We start from the raw sequence: 15,012 nt of genomic DNA on the forward strand, positions 1-15,012 counted from the left end.
GTTAGGTGTATGACTAGTTCATAGAAGATTTTATTTTGTCAAAAGTTAGCGGAAATTGATTTTTTGTTTTTTCACAAAGTGTCAATTTTCACTAACTTGTGACAAAAAATAAAATCTTCTATGAACTCGCCATACACCTAATGAAATACCTTGAGGTGTCTTCTTTCTAAAATGGGGTCACTTGTGGGGTTCTTATACTGCCCTGGCATTTTAGGGGCCCTAAACCGTGAGGAGTAGTCTAGAAAACAAATGCCTCAAAATGACCTGTGAATAGGACGTTCGGCCCCTTAGCGCATCTAGGCTGCAAAAAAGTGTCACACATGTGGTATCGCTGTACTCAGGAGAAGTAGTATAATGTGTTTTGGGGTGTATTTTTACACATACCCATGCTGGGTGGGAGAAATGGACAATTGTGTGTAGAAAAAAAATCAAACAATTGTCATTTACAGAGATCTTTGTACCACCCAGCATGGGTATGTGTAAAAATACACCACAAAACACATTATACTACTTCTCCTGAATACGGCGGTACCACATGTGTGGCACTTTTTTACACCCTAAGTACGCTAAGGGGCCAAAGTCCAATGAGTACCTTTAGGATTTCACAGGTCATTTTGCGACATTTGGTTTCAAGACTACTCCTCACGGTTTAGTGCCCCTAAAATGCCAGGGCAGTATAGGAACTCCACAAATTACCCCATTCTAAAAAGAAGACACCCAAAGGTATTCCGTTAGGAGTATGGTGAGTTCATAGAAGATTTTATTTTTTGTCACAAGTTAGCGGAAAATGACATTTTGTGAAAAAAACAATTAAAATCAATTTCCGCTAACTTGTGACAAAAAATAAAATCTTCTATGAACTCACCATACTCCTAAAGCAGTGGTTCCCAACCTTTTTGGAGTCGTGACACATCAAACCAAACGTTCAGATCTCCGTGACACGTAGACTAAATGCATGTAATGAGAGACAGCGTTTCCCCACTAAATGCACATAAGAGACAGCGTTTCACCAGTAAATGCAGGTAATGACAGACAGCCTTTCACCAGTAAATGCACGTAATGAGAGACAGCGTTTCCCCAGTAAATGCACATAATAAGAGACAGCTTTTCACCAGTAAATGCACATAAGAGACAGCTTTTCACCAGTAAATGCACATAATGACAAACAGCCAGTTGTCCCCAGTATATGTAGCCAGGGATATATGTGCCCAGTATATGTAGCCAGGGGTATATGTGCCCAGTATATGTAGGCAGAGGTATATGTGCCCAGTATATGTAGCCAGGGGTATATGTAGGCAGAGGTATATGTGCCCATTATATGTAGGCAGGGGTATATGTCCCCAGTATATGTAGCCAGGGGTATATGTGCCCAGTATATGTAGGCAGGTGTATTTGTCCCCAGTATATGTAGGCAGGTGTATATGTCCCCGGTATATGTCCCCAGTATATGTAGCCAGAGGTATATGTCCCCAGTATATGTAGCCAGAGGTATATGTCCCCGGTATATGTAGCCAGAGGTATATGTGCCCGGTATATGTAGCCAGAGGTATATGTGCCCGGTATATGTAGGCAGGGGTATATGTCCCCAGTATATGTAGCCAGGGGTATATGTGCCCAGTATATGTAGGCAGGTGTATATGTCCCCGGTATATGTCCCCAGTATATGTAGCCAGAGGTATATGTGCCCAGTATATGTAGCCAGAGGTATATGTGCCCAGTATATGTAGCCAGAGGTATATGTGCCCAGTATATGTAGGCAGGGGTATATGTGCCCGGTATATGTAGGCAGGGGTATATGTGCCCGGTATATGTAGGCAGGGGTATATGTCCCCAGTATGTGTAGGCAGGGGTATATGTGCCCAGTATATGTAGGCAGGGGTATATGTCCCCAGTATATGTAGGCAGGTGTATATGTCCCCAGTATATGTAGGCAGGTGTATATGTCCCCAGTATATGTAGCCAGAGGTATATGTTCCCAGTATATGTAGCTAGGGGTATATGTCCCCAGTATATGTAGCCAGAGGTATATGTCCCCAGTATATGTAGCCAGAGGTATATGTCCCCAGTATATGTAGGCAGGGGTATATGTCCCCAGTATATGTAGGCAGGTGTATATGTCCCCAGTATATGTAGGCAAGTGTATATGTCCCCACTATATGTAGCCAGGGGTATATGTCCCCAGTATATGTAGCCAGAGGTATATGTCCCCAGTATATGTAGCCAGAGGTATATGTCCCCAGTATATGTAGCCAGGGGGTATATGTCCCCAGTATATGTAGCCAGGGATATATGTGCCCAGTGCCGCCCCCCCCCCCTCCCCCAGGAGGAGAGAGCGAGGGGTGCTCTCCCTCCCTCGTTATCTCTTCTCCGGAACAAAGTGCGGTGTCTGGCAGAGGGGCAGAACTTACCTTCCATGTCTCTGTCCCGTCTGGTCTCGTCGCCGGCGCGGGATGATTTGCCACTAATCTGGCCTGATCCAGACCAGAGCAGCGGCTGCAGAACCAGAACTTCCGGCCGGCGCTTGGAGCGACACGGAAGGTATGTCCCGCCCGCTGCCAAGCGCCACCACAGTTAGTATCGGAGGGGAGAGTGAGGGAGGCAGAGCACCCTAAGGTGAGAGAAGGAGGGGAGATGGCCCCCTTCTCCGCCGCTGCCCACAGCTCTCCCTCCACTGCGCTGCTGCCCTCCGAGAGAGCCGCAACACATACCCAAAGCTACCGCGACACATGTATGTGTCGCGGCACATAGGTTGGGAACCACTGTCCTAAAGGAATACCTTGGGGTGTCTTCTTTCTAAAATGGGGTCATTAGTGGGGTTCCTATACCTCCCTGGCATTTTAGGGGCCCTAAACCGTGAGGAGTAGTCTTGAAACAAAAATGACCTGTGAAATCCTAAAGGTACTCATTGGACTTTGGGCCCCTTAGCGCAGTTAGGGTGCAAAAAAGTGTCTCCTGAGTACGGCAATACCACGTGTGGCACTTTTTTGCAGCCTAACTGCGCTAAGGGGCCCAAAGTCCAATGAGCACCTTTAGGCTTTACAGGGGTGCTTACAATTAGGCACCCCCCAAAATGCCAGGACAGTAAACACACCCCACAAATTACCCCATTTTGGAAAGTAGACACTTGGAAACTTTTTTTTTTCTTTTTTGTCACAAAGTGTCATTTTCCACTAACTTGTGACAAAAAATAAAATCTTCTATGAACTCACCATGCCTCTCAGTGAATACTTTGGGATGTCTTCTTTCCAAAATGGGGTCATTTGGGGGGTATTTATACTATCCTGGAATTCTAGCCCCTCATGAAACATGACAGGTGGTCAGAAAAGTCATAGATGCTTCAAAATGGGAAAATTCACTTTTTGCACCATAGTTTGTAATGCTATAACTTTTACCCAAACCAATCAATATAGGCTGAATATTTTTTTTTTATTAAAAACATCTTTGTCCACATTTTTCGCGCTGCATGTATACAGAAATTTTACTTTATTTGAAAAATGTCAGCACAGAAAGTTAAAAAAATTTTTTTTTACAAAATTCATGTCTTTTTTGATGAATATAATAAAAAGTAAAAATCGCAGCAGCAATCAAATAGCACAAAAAGAAAGCTTTATTAGTGACAAGAAAAGGAGCCAAAATTCATTTAGGTGGTAGGTTGTATGAGCGAGCAATAAACCGTGAAAGCTGCAGTGGTCTGAATGATAAAAAAAAGGGTCTGGTCCTTAAGGGGGGTAAAGCCTACGGTCCTCAAGTGGTTAATCTTGCATCCAGGAACCTTTACAGTAGCTAGTTTGGACGTGAGACTCATGTCCAGGAACCTTAAGTGGTTAAGTACCTTGCTACTACTACCTTGTGCACCTAAAAAATGGCAGTGCTTCATCATTTTAACCTTTTAATAACTTATTTTTTATGGCAGTCATTTGAATTTTAGATTTTTGAGATCTAAGAAATGTTCCACAGCAAACCTGGTATTCCGTCAGTAGTGAAATTGTATACATTCCCTTGTTTCCATATACAGGTAGTCCCTGGTTAACGAACGAGATGGGGACTGTAGGTTCGTTCTCAACCTGAGTCCATTCTTAAGTTGGAACATTGTGCTATCTCTGTCTCTGTATCTCTGTCTCTTGTGCCTCCAGTTTCCTCCCTCTGTGTCATCTCTCTCCCCCGTGCCTCCTTAGGTCTCCCTTGTGCTTATGTCCAGCTGTGTCCCCTTAAGCAGTGTAGTTGCAGCAGAAGCCGCATCAGCGACGTCTCACCTGTTCCATGGTGGTGAAACATCTAATTGTGCTGCCAGGAAGCTGCGTGGCCCGTCCTCGCTCCCTTCACTGTATACCTGGCGGTTCCTCTTGTATTGCATAATGACACAATCAGGAGAAGCCCCCTAGTGGCAGATCCTCCAGATTGCGTCATTACGTAACGCAAGAGGAGCTGCCTGGTATACAGTAGAGGGAGAGAGGACAGGCCGCACGATTAGACGCTTCACCACTATGTAACAGGTAAGAAGTTGCTGATGTGGCTTCCGCTGTGCCTACTTTGCACAGGGAATGGGCAGCAGAGCAACATCATCGCTGTGGAGCTTGTTTCGGCAGGTCGTCCGTAAGTCAGGGTCTACCTGTACACAATTAGGCCAAAATGCTTTTTTTTTTTTTTTTTTCAGGTTCTAAATCCACAACATCCAAAAAAAAATGTTTTACAATATTAATTTATACATTATTTAATCAATGTTTGCCCATTGTAAAATACTACCTCACCCTGATTTACATTTTTATATCTATTAGTGAATCGCTGTGGAACACACACACACACACACACACACACACACACACACACACACACACACACACACACACACACACACACACACACACACACACACACGAATAAGGAGCATCAAGGTTAAACATCACTGGGAGAGAGGAATACCAAGAACAGTAGAAGGGCATAGACAGCCCTTCTACCATTCCCATCATATGCGCTGCGTCGCAGCGCGATTGCGCTACCACGTGCTGCACGCATTTTTGGGGATCTGCAGCGCATAGTAGCGCAGATGGCATGCGATCGGACGCGTTGCGTTCCGATCGAACACAGCCATCTGTGCTAAATGATGTGAAGGAGGAACTGTAGTGAAAATAATGAATAAAATTGCTTCTTTTTTACAATCTTCACTTATAAATTATTTAATCAGTGTTTGCCTATTGTAAAATCTTTCCTCTCCCTAATTTACAATATGAAATTTGTCAACGGTGGTGACGTCTTTAGTTCTGCCTTATGCAGAGGAAAGTATTGCTTGCTTGGCATTTGGAAAAGCTGTTTTCTCACAATGCAACGAGGTTCACAGACTGCAAACTGTCAGGTCTATGGTCATGACATCACTGTGGGAGGGGTTTTACCACAATATCAGCCATACAGACCCCACTGATGATCTATTTGAGAAAAGGTAAAGATTTCTTGTGGGAAAGGGGGTATCAGCTACTGAGTGGCATGAAGTTCAATCCTTGTATAAAAGCTTAGTTTCCCTTGTTTGCTCACAGTATCTTCTGTTTTACTTCTGAAAAAGAGAAGCAAGATAAAAATGGCAAAAACTTTTGCACACACTTGAGCCAATTATGAAGTCTCGTCAAAATTCAGCTAATCATAATACACCTGCATCTGTAATGCAAGTGGCTCGATACCTCGGTGGGTGGGACTTGGTACTCTATTGTCCACTCTCCTTAGGCCACTTACACACATCAGACCATAGTCTTTTGAAAATTAAAGATCACAGACCAATTTTACCCCCTTCCATGTAGTATGAGAGCTTTACCTTCACAGTCTTTTCTATGGAGCTGAACTCTACATCAGAAAAAAATCTTTGCAAGATGCTGCACACACAGATGCTGTACAGACACAAAAGATCAGTATCTGCAAAAGATCTGTTCCTGCCAAAAATCCATTCCTGCAAATTGCAATGATAGTCTATGAGATCTGCAGATCATCATACACACATGATTTAACTGACATTCATCTGCAGATCAGATCCACCAGGATGGATTTTCAGATCTGCAGATGATTGCTTGATCTGCAGATGAATGTCAGTTAAATCATGTGTGTATGATGATCTGCAGATCCCATAGACTATCATTTCAATTTGCAGGAATGGATTTTTGGCAGGAACAGATCTTTTGCAGATACTGATCTTTTGTGTCTGTACAGCATCTGTGTGTGCAGCATCTTGCAAAGATTTTTTTCTGATGTGGAGTTCAGCTCCATAGAAAAGACTGTGTAGAGTATGGCTCTCATACTACATGAAGGGTGGTAAGATTGGTCTGTGATCTTTCATTTTCCAAAGACTATAGTCTGATGTGTGTATGAGCCTTTAGTTTTGCAGTGAGTAGGCCCGCTCTAATCTGCACTACAATTGAAAATAGCCTGTCCTGCGCTCCACACACCACCAGGAGCATCATCACTAACAAGGGAAGAGATATCCAGGACAGTGACGATTCTTTTATCTGTGATTGCAAATTAACCACTTCACCACTGAGGGGTTTTACCCCTTGAGCACCAGAGCAATTTTCACCTTTCAGTGCTCCTTCCATTCATTCGTCTATAACTTTATCATTACTTATCACAATTAAATGAACTATATCTTGTTTTTTCCGCCACCAATTAGGCTTTCTTTAGGTGGGACATTATGCCAAGAATTATTTTATTCTAAATGTGTTTTAATGGGAAAATAGGAAAAATGTGGGAAAAAATTAATTATTTTTCGGCCATTATAGTTTTTAAATAATGCATGCTACTGTAATTAAAACCCATGAAATGTATTTGCCCATTTGTCCCGGTTATAAAACAGTTTAAATTATGTCGCTATCACAATGTTTGGCGCCAATATTTTATCTGGAAATAAAGGTGCATTTTTTTTCAGTTTTGCATCCATCCCTAATTACAAGCCCATAGTTTATAAAGTAACAGTGTTCTACCCTCCTGACATAAATATTTAAAAAGTTCAGTCCCTAAGGTAACTATTTATGTATTTTTTTTAATTGTAAATTTTTTTAATTGTAAAAATGGGGAGTGTGGGAGGTAATTAGTTAATTTTTTGTGTATAAGTAATGTATTTGTATGTGAAAAATGCTTTAGGGTGTAGTTTTACTATTTGGCCACAAGATGGCACCAGTAACTTTTTGTTTAATGCGACCTCCAAGCGTCCTTCAGGACGCTTGGAGGAAGTACTAGGAGGCTGGGAACTTTATTTATTTTTTTTTCACAATGATCGCGCTGCTTAGCGGAGAAGCAGCGGACCATTGCGGGGCTTAGATCAACGAACAGGAATGGATTTTCCCGTTCATTGATCTCCGGGTGAGCGGCCGGCGGCGCGTTTACGAGCGGGAGTGCGCGCTAGAGCGAGCGGGAGCGCGGGCAGCGGCGAGAGTGCGGAAAGTACGGATTTCTCCGTCCCTGGGGGTGAAAGGATGGAAAAAGGGATGGAAAAATTCGTACGGGCGGGGGTAAAGTGGTTAAGAGCTGCATCCTCTTTTGTTTACGTTTATATTATTCCTCATTTTCCACAGGTGCTTATTTGTACAGTACTGTATATCCAGAGCCATTCTTGTCTGAAGAGAGCAGCTGACCATGGGTTTCACACTGACATAATGCATGTGCCTCCAGGGGCCAAAAAACATGTTCACTATAACAAGTTTTATTATATCCAGGTTTATTATACCAGGCATTGCTTCCATAGACTTAGACCTGGAGAGGTAGTTTACTATACCTGAGTTTATTATATATTATACTGTACTCCCTTCCCATGAAGTCTCCCTCTGGTCCTCACTGCTTCTCTGTTTCCAAGTCCCTTTTCACCTGGTCGAGCCTGAAGTCTGCAGCGAGTTTCTCAGTCCTGCATTGTTTGTCTGTTCCAATTTTACAAATCATTTCTTTTGATAACTGGGTAGTGGGAGATGCATTAGTTCAAAACCTGTCATTAAGAGATTTAGAGCTGTAAGAATAATAATACCTACTGTAAGTGACGGCTACATAAGAAAAATGTAATTTTCAGTACATTTTATTCTGGGGAAAATATACATCATATATACAGTATGTGCACACATGTACTTAAAACTTTGCAGTTTTTCCATAATAGTGGAATTATTAAGAGACAAGATGTGGGCACTGAATTGACAATGTAGACCAGCCTTTTATTGGTGTAAACAGGTCCAACCTTTTTTTATAATAGTGCTCCTTTAAGAACATATATGTCAAGAGGGTTAGTTCTGGCTCTTCACAAGACATTGTATGTGGAGTAATGTTTGTGTGGTGTTACCAAGGTAACACAGATTAGTGAATGGGCTGATACTGCATAACAACTGAACCCCTTTAATTGCTTTGTCATTTACAGTGGTTTGCGAAAGTATTTGGCCCTTTTGAAGTTTTCCACATTTTGTCATATTACTGCCACAAACATGAATCAATTTTATTGGAATTCCACATGAAAGACCAATAAAAAGTGGTGTACACATGAGAAGTGGAATGAAAATCATACATGATTCCAAACATTTTTTACAAATAAATAACTGCAAAGTGGTGTGTGCATAATTATTCAGCCCCCTGAGTCAATGCTTTGTAGAACCACCTACCAGTCTTTTAGGCAGGGCCGGTGCTACCATAGGAAAAAATGGGCAATTGCCCCAGAGCCTGAAGGGGCCCCCAAGGTGTCTCTCCCCCATCTTAACTGTTGCTCACCTGGGACTCTGCAGAGTCTGTTAAGTTGGGAGGTGATTGGGGGAGGGTCAGCAGCCAGCTCAGGGGCCCAGGAGGGAAATTTGGCTGCAACAAAGGGCCTCTAATGGCGCTTTTTGGTCGGGGGTGTCTGTTGGGGGGCCCCCAGGCTAATTTTGCACTAGGGCCCAATTGTTACTTGAACCGGCCCTGCTTTTAGGGTATGTGTCTACCAGCTTTGCACATCTTGGGCTTGATTCACTATGCGGTGCTAACCTACTTAGCACGTCTAAAGTGTTTAGGCGCGCTAACCAGGGTGCTAAGTAGGTTAGCACCGGTTTTCACAATCAGTTCACGCACTAAGTACCGCGCGCAAAGTCCTATGCACGCGCTAAGTCCCATAGGCTTTAATGGGCACTTCGCGCAGAGCGCCCTGTGCAGTGCGTGCATAAAGTTTTGCGCGCATAACTTTGCGCACGATGCGGTTTGCGTGCAAATTAGCGCGCGAAAACCTCGTTTAGACGTGCTAAGGGGGTTTTCACAGGCGTGCTAACAGTTAGCACCGCTTTGTGACTCAAGCCCCTAGAGACTGAAATCCTTGCCCATTTTTCTTTGCAAAGCGGCTCCAGCTCAGTCAGATTAGATGGACAGCATTTGTGAACAGCAGTTTTCAGATCTTACCACAGATTCTAAATTGGATTTAGATCTGGACTTTGAATGGGCCATTTTAACACATGGATAGGTTTTGTTTTAAACCATTCCATTGTAGCCCTGGCTTTATGTTTAGGGTCATTGTTCTGCTGGTGAAGGTGAACCTCCGCCCCAGTCTCAAGTCTTTTGCAGACTCCAAGAGGTTTTCTTCCAAGATTGCCCTGTATTTGGCTCCATCCATCTTCCCATCAACTCTGACCAGCTTCCCTGTCCCTGCTGAAGATAAGCACCCCCAGAGCATGATGCTGCCACCACTATATTTGACAGTGGCAATGGTGTGTTCAGAGTGATGTGCAGTGTTAGTTTTGCACCACACATAGCATTTTGGCCAAAAAGTTCAATTTTGGTCTCATCTGACCAGAGCACCTTCTTCCACATGTTTGCTGTTTCCCCCACATGGCTTGTGGCAAACTGCAAACAGGACTTCTTATGCATTTCTGTTAACAATGGCTGTCTTCTTGCCACTCTTCCATAAAGGCCAACTAATAGTTGTCCTATGGACAGATTCTCCCCCCCCCCCCCCCCCCCACCTGAGCTGTAGATCTCTGCAGCTCATCCAGAGTCACCATGGGCCTCTTGACTGCATTTCTGATCAGCGCTCTCCTTATTCAGCCTGTGAGTTAAGGTGGACGGCCTTGTCTTGGTAGGTTTACAGTTGTGCCATACACCTTCCATTTCTGAATGATCGTTTAAACAGTGCTCCGTTGGATATTGAAGGCTTTGGAAATCTTTTTGTAGCCTAAGCCTGCTTTAAATTTCTCAATAACTCTATCCCGGACATGTCCGGTGTGTTCTTTGGACTTCATGGTGGTGTTGCTCCCAATATTTTCTTAGACAACCTCTGAGGCCGTCACAGAGCAGCTGTGTTTGTACTGACATTAGATTACACACAGGTGCACTCTTTAGTCATTAGCACTCATCAGGCAATGTTTATGGGCAACTGACTGCACTCAGACCAAAGGGGGCTGAATAATTACGCACATCTCACTTTATTTACGTACATTTACTTTAATTACGCACATCTTGCAGTTATTTATTTGTAAAAAATGTTTGGAATCATGTACGATTTTCGTTCCACTTCTCATGTGTACATCACTTTGTATTGGTCTTTCACATGGAATGCCAATAAAATTGATTCATGTTTGTGGCAGTAATATGACAAAATGTGGAAAACTTCAAGGGGGCCGAATTTCGCAAACCACTGTAGATTAGCAGAATTGCCCTCCTCTGTGGAATGCACAGGTGCGTTACCATGAGGATATATGGTGTCAAGGGAAGCGATACTGAACTGCAGTCTCCATATTCTAGCCCACTGTATGTGCTGTGGTAATCATGAGTGTGGATGATAAAAATGGCAGACTATGCCTGCCTTCCTTTTTGGTGTGTCCACTATTGGTAGATTATAGCACGATGTGGTGATCCACTTTAGCTCCATTCCAGCCTGCTACAGTCTAGCTGAACTCTGCTCTGGTCAAGCCTGCTGAGAAGCCCATGCTAGTTCCATTAGAGTCCACGCCACTTTGATCATAAAGCCAGCAACATTGCGTATTGTGCCCCACCTCAGTCCACTATTCCAGCATTGGCCTGTACAGTCTTTCCACCACCCCAGACTCCATCCGTTCCAAGGCCAGCCTGCACAGACCCCATCCGTTCCAAGGCCAGCCTGCAAAAAACTCAATCCGTTCCAAACCCAGCCTGCACAGACTCCATCCGTTCCAAGGCCAGCCTGCACAGAACTCAATCCGTTCCAAGGCCAGCCTGCACAGACTCCATCCGTTCCAAGGCCAGCCTGCACAGACTCCATCCGTTCCAAGGCCAGCCTGCAAAGAACTCCATCCGTTCCAAACCCAGCCTGCACAGACTCCATCCGTTCCAAGGCCAGCCCGCACAGACTCCATCCGTTCCAAGGCCAGCCCGCACAGACTCCATCCGTTCCAAGGCCAGCCCGCACAGACTCCATCCGTTCCAAGGCCAGCCCGCACAGACTCCATCCGTTCCAAGGCCAGCCCGCACAGACTCCATCCGTTCCAAGGCCAGCCCGCACAGACTCCATCCGTTCCAAGGCCAGCCCGCACAGACTCCATCCGTTCCAAGGCCAGCCCGCACAGACTCCATCCGTTCCAAGGCCAGCCCGCACAGACTCCATCCGTTCCAAGGCCAGCCCGCACAGACTCCATCCGTTCCAAGGCCAGCCTGCACAGACTCCATCTGGATGGAGTCTGTGCAGGCTGGCCTTGGAACGGATGGAGTAGAGCCTGCAAAGAACTCCATCCGTTCCAAACCCAGCCTGCACCCATCCGTTCCTAGGCCAGCCTGCACAAACTCCATCCGTTCCTAGGCCAGCCTGCACAAACTCCATCCGTTCCAAGGCCAGCCTGCACAAACTCCATCCGTTCCAAGGCCAGCCTGCACAGACTCCATCCGTTCCAAACCGAGCCTGCACAGACTCCATCCGTTCCAAACCGAGCCTGCACAGACTCCATCCGTTCCAAACCGAGCCTGCACAGACTCCATCCGTTCCAAACCGAGCCTGCACAGACTCCATCCGTTCCAAACCGAGCCTGCACAGACTCCATCCGTTCCAAACCGAGCCTGCACAGACTCCATCCGTTCCAAACCGAGCCTGCACAGACTCCATCCATTCCAAACCGAGCCTGCACAGACTCCATCCGTTCCAAGGCCAGCCTGCACAGACTCCATCCGTTCCAAGGCCAGCCTGCACAGACTCCAGCCGTTCCAAGGCCAGCCTGCACAGACTCCAGCCGTTCCAAGGCCAGCCTGCACAGACTCCAGCCTGCACAAACTCCAGCCGTTCCAAGGCCAGCCTGCACAGACTCCAGCCGTTCCAAGGCCAGCCTGCACAGACTCCAGCCGTTCCAAGGCCAGCCTGCACAGACTCCAGCCGTTCCAAGGCCAGCCTGCACAGACTCCAGCCGTTCCAAGGCCAGCCTGCACAGACTCCAACCGTTCCAAGGCCAGCCTGCACAGACTCCAGCCGTTCCAAGGCCAGCCTGCACAGACTCCAGCCGTTCCAAGGCCAGCCTGCACAGACTCCAGCCGTTCCAAGGCCAGCCTGCACAGACTCCAGCCGTTCCAAGGCCAGCCTGCACAGACTCCAGCCGTTCCAAGGCCAGCCTGCACAGACTCCAGCCGTTCCAAGGCCAGCCTGCACAGACTCCAGCCGTTCCAAGGCCAGCCTGCACAGACTCCAGCCGTTCCAAGGCCAGCCTGCACAGACTCCAGCCGTTCCAAGGCCAGCCTGCACAGACTCCAGCTGTTCCAAGGCCAGCCTGCACAGACTCCAGCCGTTCCAAGGCCAGCCTACACAGACTCCAGCCGTTCCAAGGCCAGCCTGCACAGACCACCCCTTTCAAGGCCAGCCTGCACAGACTCCATCTAATCCAAGGCCAGCCTGCACAGACTCCATCCGTTCCAAGGCCAGCTTGCACAGACTCCATCCGTTCCAAGGCCAGCCTGCACAGACCTCATCCGTTCCAAGGCCAGTCTGCACAGACCTCATCCGTTCCAAGCCCAGCCTGCAAAGACCTCATCCGTTCCAAGGCCAGCCTGCACAGACCCCATCCGTTCCAAGCCCAGCCTGCACAGACCCCATCCGTTCCAAGCCCAGCCTGCACAGACCCCATCCGTTCCAAGCCCAGCCTGCACAGACCCCATCCGTTCCAAGGCCAGCCTGAAAAGAACTCCATCCGTTCCAAACCCAGCCTGCACCCATCCGTTCCAAGGCTAGCCTGCACAGACTCCATCCGTTCCAAGGCCAGCCTGCACAGACTCCATCCGTTCCAAGGCCAGCCTGCACAGACTCCATCCGTTCCAAGGCCAGCCTGCAAAGAACTCCATCCGTTCCAAGGCCAGCCTGCACAGACTCCATCCGTTCCAAGGCCAGCCTGCACAGACTCCATCCGTTGCAAGGCCAGCCTGCACAGACTCCATCCGTTCCAAGGCCAGCCTGCACAGACTCCATCCGTTCCAAGGCCAGCCTGCACAGACTCCATCCGTTGCAAGGCCCGCCTGCACAGACTCCATCCGTTCCAAGGCCAGCCTGCAAAGAACTCCATCCGTTCCAAACCCAGCCTGCACCCATCCGTTCCAAGGCTAGCCTGCAGACTCCATCCGTTCCAAGGCCAGCTCGCACAGACTCCATCCGTTCCAAGGCCAGCCCGCACAGACTCCATCCGTTCCAAGGCCAGCCCGCACAGACTCCATCCGTTCCAAGGCCAGCCCGCACAGACTCCATCCGTTCCAAGGCCAGCCCGCACAGACTCCATCCGTTCCAAGGCCAGCCCGCACCGACTCCATCCGTTCCAAGGCCAGCCCGCACCGACTCCATCCGTTCCAAGGCCAGCCCGCACCGACTCCATCCGTTCCAAGGCCAGCCCGCACAGACTCCATCCGTTCCAAGGCCAGCCCGCACAGATTCCATCCGTTCCAAGGCCAGCCCGCACAGATTCCATCCGTTCCAAGGCCAGCCCGCACAGATTCCATCCGTTCCAAGGCCAGCCCGCACAGACTCCATCTAATCCAAGGCCAGCCTGCACAGACCTCATCCGTTCCAAGGCCAGCCTGCACAGACCTCATCCGTTCCAAACCCAGCCTGCACAGACCCCATCCGTTCCAAGCCCAGCCTGCACAGACCCCATCCGTTCCAAACCCAGCCTGCACAGACCCCATCCGTTCCAAGCCCAGCCTGCACAGACCCCATCCGTTCCAAGCCCAGCCTGCACAGACCCCATCCGTTCCAAGCCCAGCCTGCACAGACCCCATCCGTTCCAAGCCCAGCCTGCACAGACCCCATCCGTTCCAAGCCCAGCCTGCACAGACCCCATCCGTTCCAAGCCCAGCCTGCACAGACCCCATCCGTTCCAAGCCCAGCCTGCACAGACCCCATCCGTTCCAAGCCCAGCCTGCACAGACCCCATCCGTTCCAAGCCCAGCCTGCACAGACCCCATCCGTTCCAAGCCCAGCCTGCACAGACCCCATCCGTTCCAAGCCCAGCCTGCACAGACCCCATCCGTTCCAAGCCCAGCCTGCACAGACCCCATCCGTTCCAAGCCCAGCCTGCACAGACCCCATCCGTTCCAAGCCCAGCCTGCACAGACCCCATCCGTTCCAAGCCCAGCCTGCACAGACCCCATCCGTTCCAAGCCCAGCCTGCACAGACCCCATCCGTTCCAAGCCCAGCCTGCCCAGACCCCATGCGTTCCAAGGCCAGCCTGCACAGACTCCAGCCGTTCCAAGGCCAGCCTGCACAGACTCCAGCCGTTCCAAGGCCAGCCTGCACAGACTCCAGCCGTTCCAAGGCCAGCCTGCACAGACTCCAGCCGTTCCAAGGCCAGCCTGCACAGACTCCAGCCGTTCCAAGGCCAGCCTGCACAGACTCCAGCCGTTCCAAGGCCAGCCTGCACAGACTCCAGCCGTTCCAAGGCCAGCCTGCACAGACTCCATCCGTTCCAAGGCCAGCCTGCACAGACTCCATCCGTTCCAAGCCCAGCCTGCACAGACTCCATCCGTTCCAAGCCCAGCCTGCACAGACTCCATCCGTTCCTGGGATATCAGTGGTGATTGGATCAATATAAACTGATTAATAGTAA

The 15,012-nt window shown here is 48.3% G+C and overlaps 1 protein-coding gene across 4 annotated transcripts in view; it reads right to left on the minus strand.

The window, feature by feature from the left end:
- Nucleotides 1-7,694: 7,694 nt before the first annotated feature.
- ZDHHC15 (zinc finger DHHC-type palmitoyltransferase 15) overlaps nt 7,695-15,012 on the minus strand; it is a 74,717-nt gene continuing 67,399 nt past the window's right edge. For 2 of the 4 annotated variants that reach the window (XR_011023140.1, XM_068247590.1), the window contains one exon: nt 7,695-7,951. The gene's annotated coding sequence lies outside the window, so the exon portion shown is untranslated. Of the gene's footprint in view, nt 7,973-15,012 lie in introns of all 4 variants that reach the window. The other 2 variants (XR_011023141.1, XM_068247592.1) reach the window with 1 other exon arrangement.

The sequence above is a fragment of the Hyperolius riggenbachi genome, chromosome 8 (assembly GCF_040937935.1).
Source record: "Hyperolius riggenbachi isolate aHypRig1 chromosome 8, aHypRig1.pri, whole genome shotgun sequence".
In the NCBI taxonomy this organism is placed as follows: domain Eukaryota; kingdom Metazoa; phylum Chordata; class Amphibia; order Anura; family Hyperoliidae; genus Hyperolius; species Hyperolius riggenbachi.